An 11,371-nucleotide genomic window follows, 5' to 3' on the forward strand; every position below is an offset into this window, starting at 1 on the left:
CAGTTCATATCAGGAAATCGGTCAATTGAAATAAATTCATTAGGCCCTAATATATGGATTTCAAATGACTGGGAATACAGATATGCATCTGTTGGTCACAGAGACCTTAAAGGTAGGGGTGCAGATTAGAAAACCAGTCTGTATCTGGTGTGACCACCATTTGCCTCATGCAGCGTGACATGTCACCTTCGCATAGAGTTGATCAGGCTGTTGATTGTGGCCTGTGGAACGTTGTCCCACTCCTCTTCAATGGCTGTGCGAAGTTGCTGGATATTGGCGGGAACTAGCTGTCGATCCAGAGCATCCCAAACATGCTCAATGGGTGACATGTGAGTATGCAGGCCATGGAAGAACTGGGACATTTTCAGCTTCCAGGAATTGTGTATCATTGCGATATGGGGCCGTGCATTATCATGCTGAAACGAGGTGATTGCAGTGGATGAATGGCACAACAAGGGGCAAATGCCTTCTGCTGAAAATACCAATCTGTCTAGAACAAATATATTTTTTCCTCAACTCCCAATTTTGAGTGAACAGCAGCACTGTTTTTCAAAGTACAGTAGCTCATCTTGAGATAAGCTATTGTCAAGACGTGCGCATCGGCCATTACCGTGAGTAGCAGCCTATGGTTTCATCTTCATCATTTAGGTGAGTCAGTGTGCCAATGGACATTTTATTTAGTAGCCTATAAAATATATCTCCTAATATTGTACAATCAGTGTCGCTTCATTGGTCTGGGCTATTGTTTGAATTCAAGACCAGATTGATCTCAGTTTGTCAGTGTCAGAGTAGCCACGCATTTCGGTCATTTGTGTGGTATTAAAAAATATTCAGTTCATGTCTTTTATCATGTAAATGACATTGACATTTTGTTGGATCCCTGCTAACAAATGTTCACCATGTGTGGAAATCCTAAAAACACCTGTGCTCAACTGTCGTCTATGCCACATTGCACATTTGATTATAAAGGGTATTTTTCTTCAACAGTAAATTTACAACGCATTGAATTGCATCTTGGTGCACGGATTTGTTTACAGAAAACAGTGTGCCCCGGGGCCTATGATTTCTTAATCCGGCCCTGAGCATAGGCAGTGTGTATGAATTCAGGCTGTAACACAACAAAATGTGGAATAAGTTGAGTGGTATGAATACTTTCTGAAGGCACAGTAGACTAACGCTAATGCATTCTATTGGACGGAGATGTCAAACCTACTTTTACATGTATTAGGTTCGCTAGATTCTACACTGCTCTAAATGTTTTACTGTTTCTCTAACCTTCTGGAAATGTCTACCAAATTAGATACTTGGTGTTCCAGAAAATGAAAGGTGATGGCATGCATCTTCCATATATAACTGAACATAGGAGATGCAGGCTATCATCTTTCTGGAATACCAAGGATCTACAATGACTAGGCCTGTACCCAGATAAGCGTTCTCATTCCGTCAAACCTTTGGTAGTGCTGGCACACCTCAAAGACTGCCTAGCTAAACACTACCTAGTAGTTTATCTTGACTCGAGGCATTCCCAAATGTCACTGCTTTAAAAAGCACTAGCAGTAGCATTCCCAAATGTCACAACTATAAAAGACCTACGGTACTAGGCGGCCCTACCATTATCATACTGTTATTTACTGTACGTTATCTTAGTTCTCAATTAACACGTTACTGTATCTCTGTATGATATGAAACTATAATTGATATAGCCTACAGATCTAACATCGACTAGTTGACTTTGACTAACCACCCTATCCATAAGCCTTAACCAGTTTACATGTGGTGTGTCACTCCAGGAGTCTATTCTACCCATATTTTCTACATCTGCAAATTCCTTACTTCTAAAAACCTGGCTTTGAGAAGTGAGAAATGTGCAGATGTGGCAGATTTGTTTGTCACTAATGATTTGTTAGTAGTATGGGCTTCTAGGAGGAATGTAGAAGGCTCTGCTCAAGGCTATTGCTTATCAACCTGACAGATTCGAACATGGATCTCGTGCTGAACGTCGCTGAACACTATGTCTTCACCCCCTATGTGTACCCGTCATCATGGCCCAGGACAGGGCGCTGCGCCAGATCATCAGCCTGTTGGTAGTCACAAACCTAGGGGCCGCGGTCCTCTACCTGGGCCTGGGATGGCTGAGCTACCACTTCATCTTTGACCACAACCTCATGAAACATTCACAGTTTCTAATGGTATTTCCTTCTTTATTTTACTCAATACTTGGATGGAAAATTACTGAGGATAATAGCGGACGATATTTCCACTCCTATTTGCCATATCTTCAATTTAAGCCTACTAGAAAGTGTGTGCCCTCAGGCCTGGAGGGAAGCAAAAGTCATTCTGCTACCTAAGAATAGTAAAGCCCCCTTTACTGGCTCAAATAGCCAACCAATCAGCCTGTTACCAACCCTTAGTAAAGTTTTGGAAAAAATTGTGTTTGACCAGAGACAATGCTATGTTACAGTAGAAAAATTGACAACAGACTTTCAACACATTTATAGGGAAGGACATTCAACAAGCACAGCACTTACACAAATGACTGATGATTGGCTGAGAGAAATTGATGATCAAAAGATTGTGGGAGCTGTTTTGTTAGACTTCAGTGTGGCTTTTGACATTATCGGTCATAGTCTGCTGCTGGAAAAACTGATGTGTTATGGCTTTACACCCCCTGCTATATTGTGGATAAAGAGTTACCTGTCTAACAGAACACAGAGGATGTCCTTTAATGGAAGCCTCTCCAACATAATCCAGGTAGAATCAGGAATTCCCCAGGGCAGCTGTCTAGGCCACTTACTTTTTTCAATCTTTACTAACGAAATGCCACTGACTTTGAGTAAAGCCAGTGTGTCTATGTATGCGGATGACTCAACACTACACGTCAGCTACTACAGCGACTGAAATGACTGAAACACTTAACAAAGAGCTGCAGTTAGTTTCAGAATGGGTGGCAAGGAATAAGTTAGTCCTAAATATTTCAAAAACTAAAAGCATTGTATTTGTGACAAATCATTCACTAAACCCTAAACCTCAATTAAATATTGTAATAAATAATGTGGAAATTGAGCAAGTTGAGGTGACTAAACTGCTTGGAGTAACCCTGGATTGTAAACTGTCATGGTCAAAACATATTGATACAACAGTAGCTAAGATGGGGAGAAGTCTGTCCATAATAAAGTGTTGTTCTACCTTCTTAACAACACTATCAACAAGGCAGGTCCTACAGGCCCTACTTTTGTCGCGCCTGGACTACTGTTCAGTCGTGTGGTCAGGTGCCACAAAGAGGGACTTAGGAAAATTGCAATTGACTCAGAACAGGGCAGCACGGCTGGCCCTTGGATGTACACAGAGAGCAAACATGAATAATATGCATGCCAATCTCTCCTGGCTCAAAGTGGAGGAGAGATTGACTTCATCATTACTTGTGAGAGGTATTGACATGTTGAAAGCACTGAGCTGTCTGTTTAAACGACACCATGCATACCCCACAAGACATGCCACCAGATGTCACTTCACAGTCCCCAAGTCCAGAACAGACTATGGGAGGCGCACAGTACTAAATGGAGCCATGACTACATGGAACTCTATTCCACATCAGGTAACTGATGTAAGCAGTAGAATCAGATTTAAAAAACAGATAAAAATACACCTTATGGAACAGCAGGGACTGTGAAGCAACACAAACACATAGGCACAGACGCATACACACACACGATAACATACGCACTATACACACACATACACATGGATTTTGTGTTGTAGATACAGTGGGGGAAAAAAGTATTTAGTCAGCCACCAATTGTGCAAGTTCTCCCACTTAAAAAGATGAGAGAGGTCTGTAATTTTCATCATAGGTACACGTCAACTATGACAGACAAATTGAGAGAAAAAAATCCAGAAAATCACATTGTAGGATTTTTAATGAATTTTTTTGCAAATGATGGTAGAAAATAAGTATTTGGTCACCTACAAACAAGCAAGATTTCTGGCTCTCACAGACCTGTAACTTCTTCTTTTAAGAGGCTCCTCTGTCCTCCACTCGTTACCTGTATTAATTGCACCTGTTTGAACTTGTTATCAGTATAAAAAACACCTGTCCACAACCTCAAACAGTCACACTCCAAACTCCACTATGGCCAAGACCAAAGAGCTGTCAAAGGACACCAGAAACAAAATTGTAGACCTGCACCAGGCTGGGAAGACTGCATCTGCAATAGGTAAGCAGCTTGGTTTGAAGAAATCAACTGTGGGAGCAATTATTAGGAAATGGAAGACATACAAGACCACTAATAATCTCCCTCGATCTGGGGCTCCACGCAAGATCTCACCCCGTGGGGTCAAAATGATCACAAGAACGATGAGCAAAAATCCCAGAACCACACGGGGGGACCTAGTGAATGACCTGCAGAGAGCTGGGACCAAAGTAACAAAGCCTACCATCAGTAACACACTACGCCGCCAGGGACTCAAATCCTGCAGTGCCAGACGTGTCCCCCTGCTTAAGCCAGTACATGTCCAGGCCCGTCTGAAGTTTGCTAGAGTGCATTTGGATGATCCAGAAGAGGATTGGGAGAATGTCATATGGTCAGATGAAACCAAAATAGAACTTTTTGGTAAAAACTCAACTCGTCGTGTTTGGAGGACAAAGAATGCTGAGTTGCATCCAAAGAACACCATACCTACTGTGAAGCATGAGGGTGGAAACGTCATGCTTTGGGGCTGTTTTTCTGCAAAGGGACCAGGACGACTGATCCATGTAAAGGAAAGAATGAATGGGGCCATGTATCGTGAGATTTTGAGTGAAAACCTCCTTCCATCAGCAAGGGCATTGAAGATGAATAAATCTTTCAGCATGACAATGATCCCAAACACACCGCCCGGGCAACGAAGCATTTCAAGGTCCTGGAGTGGCCTAGCCAGTCTCCAGATCTCAACCCCATAGAAAATCTTTGGAGGGAGTTGGAAGTCCGTGTTGCCCAGCAACAGCCCCAAAACATCACTGCTCTAGAGGAGATCTGCATGGAGGAATGGGCCAAAATACCAGCAACAGTGTGTGAAAACCTTGTGAAGACTTACAGAAAACGTTTGACCTGTGTCATTGCCAACAAAGGGTATATAACAAAGTATTGAGAAACTTTTGTTATTGACCAAATACTTATTTTCCACCATAATTTGCAAATAAATTCATAAAAAATCCTACAATGTGATTTTCTGGATTTTTTTCTCTCAATTTGTCTGTCATAGTTGACGTGTACCTATGATGAAAATTACAGGCCTCTCTCATCTTTTTAAGTGGGAGAACTTGCACAATTGGTGGCTGACTAAATACTTTTTTTCCCCACTGTATCCTAATTTGACTTTGGTGCATGTCATGTTCTCTATATTACCGTTTCTGGTAAACACACAATATTTACATTTTACATTTTAGTCATTTAGCAGACGCTCTTATCCAGAGCGACTTACAGTTAGTATCAACTAAAATCAGTTTATTTGTCACATGCACATGATTCAGAAGGTGTAAACCGGCCTCAAATGCGCAGACCACGTGTAACCACGCCAGCCCAGGAACTCCACATCCGGCTTCTTCAACTGCGGGCTCGTCTGAGACAAGCCACCCGGACAGTATATTTTTTCTCCCCAATTTCGATCTTGTCTCATTGCAACTCCCCAACGGGCACGGGAGGCGAAGGTCGAGTCATGCGTCCTCCGAAACATGACCCGCCAAACCGCGCTTCTTAACACCCGCCCGCTGCTGTCTTGGAGGAAACACTGTTCAACTGACAACCGAGGTCAGCCACAAGGAGTTGCTAGAGCGCGGTGAGCCAAGTAAAGCCCCTGGCCAAACCCTCCCCTAACCTAACCTGCTGGACGCTGGGCCAATTGTGTGCCGCCCTATGGGACTCCTGATCAAGGCCAGTTGTGATACAGCCCGGGATCGAACCCGGGTCTGTAGTGACGCCTCTAGCACTGCGATGCAATGCCTTAGACCTCTGTGCCACTCGGGAGGCCCTCTGAAGAGTATCTCTGTCTGTAATAAAGCCCATTTGTGGGGAAAAACTCATTCTGATTGGCTGGGCCTGGTTCCCCATGGTTGCGCCCCTGCCCAGTCATGTGAAATCCATAGATTAGGGCCTAATTTATTTATTTAAAATTGACCGATTTCCTTAAAATAACTTTAACTCAGTAAAATGGTTTAAATTGTTGCATGTTGTGTTTATAGTTTTGCTCAGTATAGAATATTGGTAACTACAACTCCCTACTACATCGCACAGTTCAGGCGTCATCTGATTTATTGCTACAGAAACTGCACATCAAATAAAAATAACAACAAAAAAACTAAATGGAAATCAAATAATTCCTGTGTAGCTCAGTTGGTAGAGCATGGCGCTTGCAATGCCAGGGTTGTGGGTTCGTTTCCCACAGGGGGCCAGTATGAAAAAATTCAAATAAATTCATAAAAAATCATACAATGTGATTTTCTGGATTTTTGTTTTAGATTCCGTCTCTCACAGTTGAAGTGTACCTATGATACAAAAGCATGTAGAGGTCTGTAATGTGTAAGTAGGAAAACCTGCAAAATTGGCAGTGTATCAAATACTTGTTCTCCCCACTGTATACAGTACCAGTCATGTTTGGACACACCTACTTATTCAAAGGTTTTTCTTTATTTCTACTATTTTCTACATTATATAGTAATAGTGAAGACATCAAAACTATGAAATAACACATATGGAATCATGTAGTAATCAAAATTTATTTTTTTATTTGAGATTCTTCAAATAGCCACCCTTTGCCTTGATGACAGCTTTGCGCCCTCTTGGCATTCTCTCAACCAGCTTTACCTGGAATGCTTTTCCAATAGTCTTGAAGGAGTTCCCACATATGCTGAGCACTTGTTGGCTGCTTTTCCTTCACTCTGCGGTCCGACTCATCCCAAACCATCTCAATTTGGTTGAAGTCGGAGGATTGTGGAGGCCAGGTCATCTGATGCAGTACTCCATCACTCTCCTTGGTAAAATAGCCCTTACACAGCCTGGAGGTGTGTTGGGTCATTGTCCTGTTGAAAAACAAATGATAGTCCCACTAAGCCCAAACCAGATGGGATGGCGTATCGCTGCAGAATGTTGTGGTAGCCATGCTGGTTAAGTGTGCCTTGAATTCTAAATAAATCACAGACAGTGTCTCCAGCAAAGCACCCCCACACCATAACACCTCCTCCTCCATGCTTTACGGTGGGAAATACACATGCGGAGATCATCCGTTCTCCCACACCGCGTCTCACAAAGACACGGCGGTTGGAACCAAAACTCTCCAATTTGGACTCCAGACCAAAGGACAAATTTCCACCAGTTGAATGTCCATTGCTCGTGTTTCTTGGCCCAAGCAAGTCTCTTCTTATTGGTGTCCTTTAGTAGTGGTTTCTTTGCAGCAATTTGACCATGAATGCCTGATTCACAGTCTCCTCTGAACAGTTGATGTTGAGATGTCTGTTACTTTAACTTAGTGAAGCATTTATTTGGGTTGTAATTTCTGAGGCTGGTAATTCTAATGAACTAATCCTCTGCAGCAGACAAAACTCTGGGTCTTCCATTCCTGTGGCGGTCCTCATGAGAGCCAACTTCATCATAGCGCTTGATGGTTTTTGTGACTGCACTTGAAGAAACTTTCAAAGTTCTTGAAATGTTCCGTATTGACTGACCTTCATGTCTTAAAGTAATGATGGACTGTCGTTTCTCTTTGCTTATTTGAGCTGTTCTTGCCATAATATGGACTTGGTCTTTTACCAAATAGGGCTATCTTCTGTATAACACCCCTACCATGTCACAACACAACTGACTGGCTCAAACGCATTAAGAAGGAAAGAAATTCCACAAATTAACTTTTAACAAGGCACACCTGTTAATTGAAATGCATTCCAGGTGACTACCTCATGAAGCTGGTTGAGAGAATGCCAAGAGTGTGCAAAGCTGTCATCAAGGCAAAGGGAGGCTACTTTGACCAGTAGTGTTATGTCTTTGGTACCCATGTGTATTGTCTGCTGGTCCTAGCCTCAATTGCTGGCACACTTGAAAGTGATCAAACGGGACCCTATGTTTTTGTATACCATCTATTCCTCAGCAAATATGTTTTAAATACAATTCCTTTTGGAATCCTGTTCACTTGAATTGACCATCTCTGTGACGTGTTCCCTCCCCGCAGCACTTCCACAAGCCATACCACGTGTGGAATATCTCCACACCGTTCGCCAGCCACGCCTTCCACCCGCTGGACGGCTTCCTACAGGGCCTGCCTTACCACATCTACCACTTTCTCTTCCCCCTGCACAAGGTGCTCTACCTGGCCCTCTACATTTTCGTCAACATCTGGACTGTGTCCATCCATGATGGCGACTACCACGTCCCCGGCCCACTGCAGGAGGTGGTCAACGGGGCAGCCCACCACACGGACCACCACCTCTTCTTCGACGTCAACTACGGCCAGTACTTCACCCTGTGGGACCGCATTGGTGGGTCTTACCGCAACCCCTTGGTACTTGAAGGGAAGGGCCCCCTCGACTGCATTCACAGACTGACGGCTGAGGGGAAGATGAGAACTAATGGGACTAATGCTAACGCCAATGGGCACACGAATGGGCATGCTAATGGGAGCGGTACGAAGAGCAAGGAGCAGTAGTTTGTACATGTGGTCTAGTGTCATGATGAAGGATTGCTTAGCTGGTAAAGCTAAGCTAGTTGTCATCGATAAGGAATAGCTCACGTTCTGGTTAACACATTGGTCCTTTTCATTCATCCCAAAGAAAATAATCAATATGTTATTTTCAGTTGTTTACCTTTTATTGTCCGTTGAATTACTTTTTATTGTTTCAATGCTAGGAAAGGGAGAAAGCAAGCTTTCCTTAAAAATACATTTCACTGAAAAGCCCTATGCTGAATATGCGGGTGAAAAAAAACATTTGGAACTTAATTTCAGTTTCTATATTTACCAAACAAATACTTAAAGGTCCAATGCAGCTGTTATCTCCATATCAAATCATTTATAGTTAACAATTAAGTACCTTACCGTGATTGTTTTCAATTAAAATGGTAAAAATGAAACCAATAGCTTCTTAGTGAAGCGACAATGAAATATGATGTCTAGTGCTGATTTAATGCAAGCAAATGAAAATGCATGATGTTCCTTCACCCCCTATGTACTAGATTACTAGTCAGAGTTGGTCATGCTCATACCCAGTTTTAAACCCTTTGGGACTTTACGCCAACACCATTGGCTGCATACAGAATGGTGCACAATAAAAGTCAAGTCTATGATGAATCTAAGTGGGTGGGATTGTGTATTTGTATCTGAATGTTTTGCATTTTAAAGCAGACCTATCTGGGGCAAAAAGAGATCCCAAAATAAAAAGTAGTGCCCATTCAGAAGTTGGACTTCATTCATTTTGACTTTTGAAAAATGATTTGGGGTTTACAAGCAGCAAACAAAGTGAATCGTATTGTAGATGAACACATCGAATAACCTCATCCCAGCCAACTCTTTTATTGCATTACAATGAACAATAGTTTGGCCACAACACAGACTATAGGATGAGGCAATGTGTGCAGTAATGCACGTAGAATACTATTGAATGAAGGGATAGGTTTTAAAACAGTGACTTTGTTATATCGTAGTTTTTCAAACCTAGAAACGAATATATAAAGACATCTATCCATTTTATTTAGAGAATGCAGGTGGCAGAACACCATTAGTTCTACCAGTGTCTGACAAATGCCACCTAATATTGTGCCTTTTGAATCTCTCCAACCTTACATATTCAATTATGAAAACACAGTTTGAACATGGAACTTAATCTTAGTCCTATGCAGTCTCCCATTTTAAAGTGTTGGAGAGGCCACAATTATATCACAATATCTGAGAAGCATTCTGTTAATCCAAAAAGTTCAATTTCATATTCTTCTTTGTGTTGTCTCATAAGCAATAATGATGGAATAGTCCCAACTCCCAAGACATGTTTACTTGCATGACGCAGCACTCTTGAGATGTTATTTCAGACTAAATACAGCAGAGGGAGCTATTGCATTACCCAAGGTTTTCTTTTCAGCGTCTTATCTTTTCAACTTATGAAACATCAGGTCAGCACACAGCAAAACAACACTTCATTGTGTTTTCGTTAGGATACCTTTCTGTTAAATCAATTGTTACAACGTAGAAGCAAAACATGTAGCCAACAAATTCCTAAATGAATAGCCTGTATGGACAATAACCTAATGGAATAGAACTGGAACGCTCTTGAGCTGAGATGCGAGGAGACGGTATTGGCTGCTTGATACTGTATTTACATGAGTATAATTAAATGTACAAAATCTATTGTCATTGTATTTACCTCTGGCTTCAAGATAACATTTAAGAACCATCCACATTGAAGGCAGTCCCACTACATGCAAAAACATATCTCTAGTTACATAATAATTTCAACATGGCTATCTTGGCTGCAAGTGTTTTGGGAATCACATTTTCCAGTGTGTGCACATTTTACTAACACTCTTGATCTACCATCAAAATCATGCAGCAAATAATGAAACAATTATTGGCATGAAATTGTTCAATTGTTCATATCAATTTATTTGTACACATTCCCTCCATACTTGTCTCTCTTCAATGGCTTGGTTGTAATGCTTCAATGACTTGGTTGTATACTGTATATGGCTTGGTTGTACTATATAAAAATATAAAAAATAAACGTTTTAAGTGAGAAGTAGGCATTGGTCTGAAGCCGAAAAAGAAAAGAAATTCAGGAGCACCACAATGCCTACTCCACCCATGCTCTACCAAGGTTTTCCAGCACACAGCTTTGAACTACAGTAGCTATGTTGGTCTATTGTAGTTCAGGCAATGTGTATACAGGTTGCTTAGGATTCAAACCTTCTCAAACAGCCTAATTCATACTCTTAGAGGAGGTGCTCCCACAATAATGTGATTTGTACTGCATACAAGTTAAAGTATTGGATTATTCACACACCACACACTAATCCCATTCCACTACCTTTTCAAGTTTTGTTTAATTATATGAAAGCAAGCTTTGCTTTTATACTTATAAGACCATCATGCTCGATTGAGTGAGCTGTTTTGCCTTGTAATGTGGTGCCTGCCTGTATTTCCTTAAACTTTTATTTTAGCAATACATGTAATTGAGAAAAATATATTTCTTAACATCTTTTTTTGGTCAGTAGGTGCCCAACAACAACAGGGGGTGGTGTGTTGGACACAGGCGCTCATATTTGTGACCGACTGCCTCGATTCGGTCTTATGTAGCAACATTTTAAATAGTTATTTACATTGGATAAAAGTAGAGACTCAGAGCTAGAAAATGGTATATCAT

General features: G+C 41.5%; 1 pseudogene across 1 annotated transcript; it reads left to right on the plus strand.

Moving 5' to 3' along the window:
* Nucleotides 1-1,980: 1,980 nt before the first annotated feature.
* On the plus strand, nt 1,981-8,670 carry LOC311142633 (lathosterol oxidase-like; annotated as a pseudogene). Its single transcript has 2 exons — nt 1,981-2,189; nt 8,197-8,670. The product of its transcript is annotated as a lathosterol oxidase-like (transcript).
* The last annotated feature ends 2,701 nt before the right edge of the window (nt 8,671-11,371 follow it).

Source organism: Coregonus lavaretus (assembly GCF_964263955.1).
Source record: "Coregonus lavaretus genome assembly, chromosome: 15".
In the NCBI taxonomy this organism is placed as follows: Eukaryota; Metazoa; Chordata; class Actinopteri; order Salmoniformes; family Salmonidae; genus Coregonus; species Coregonus lavaretus.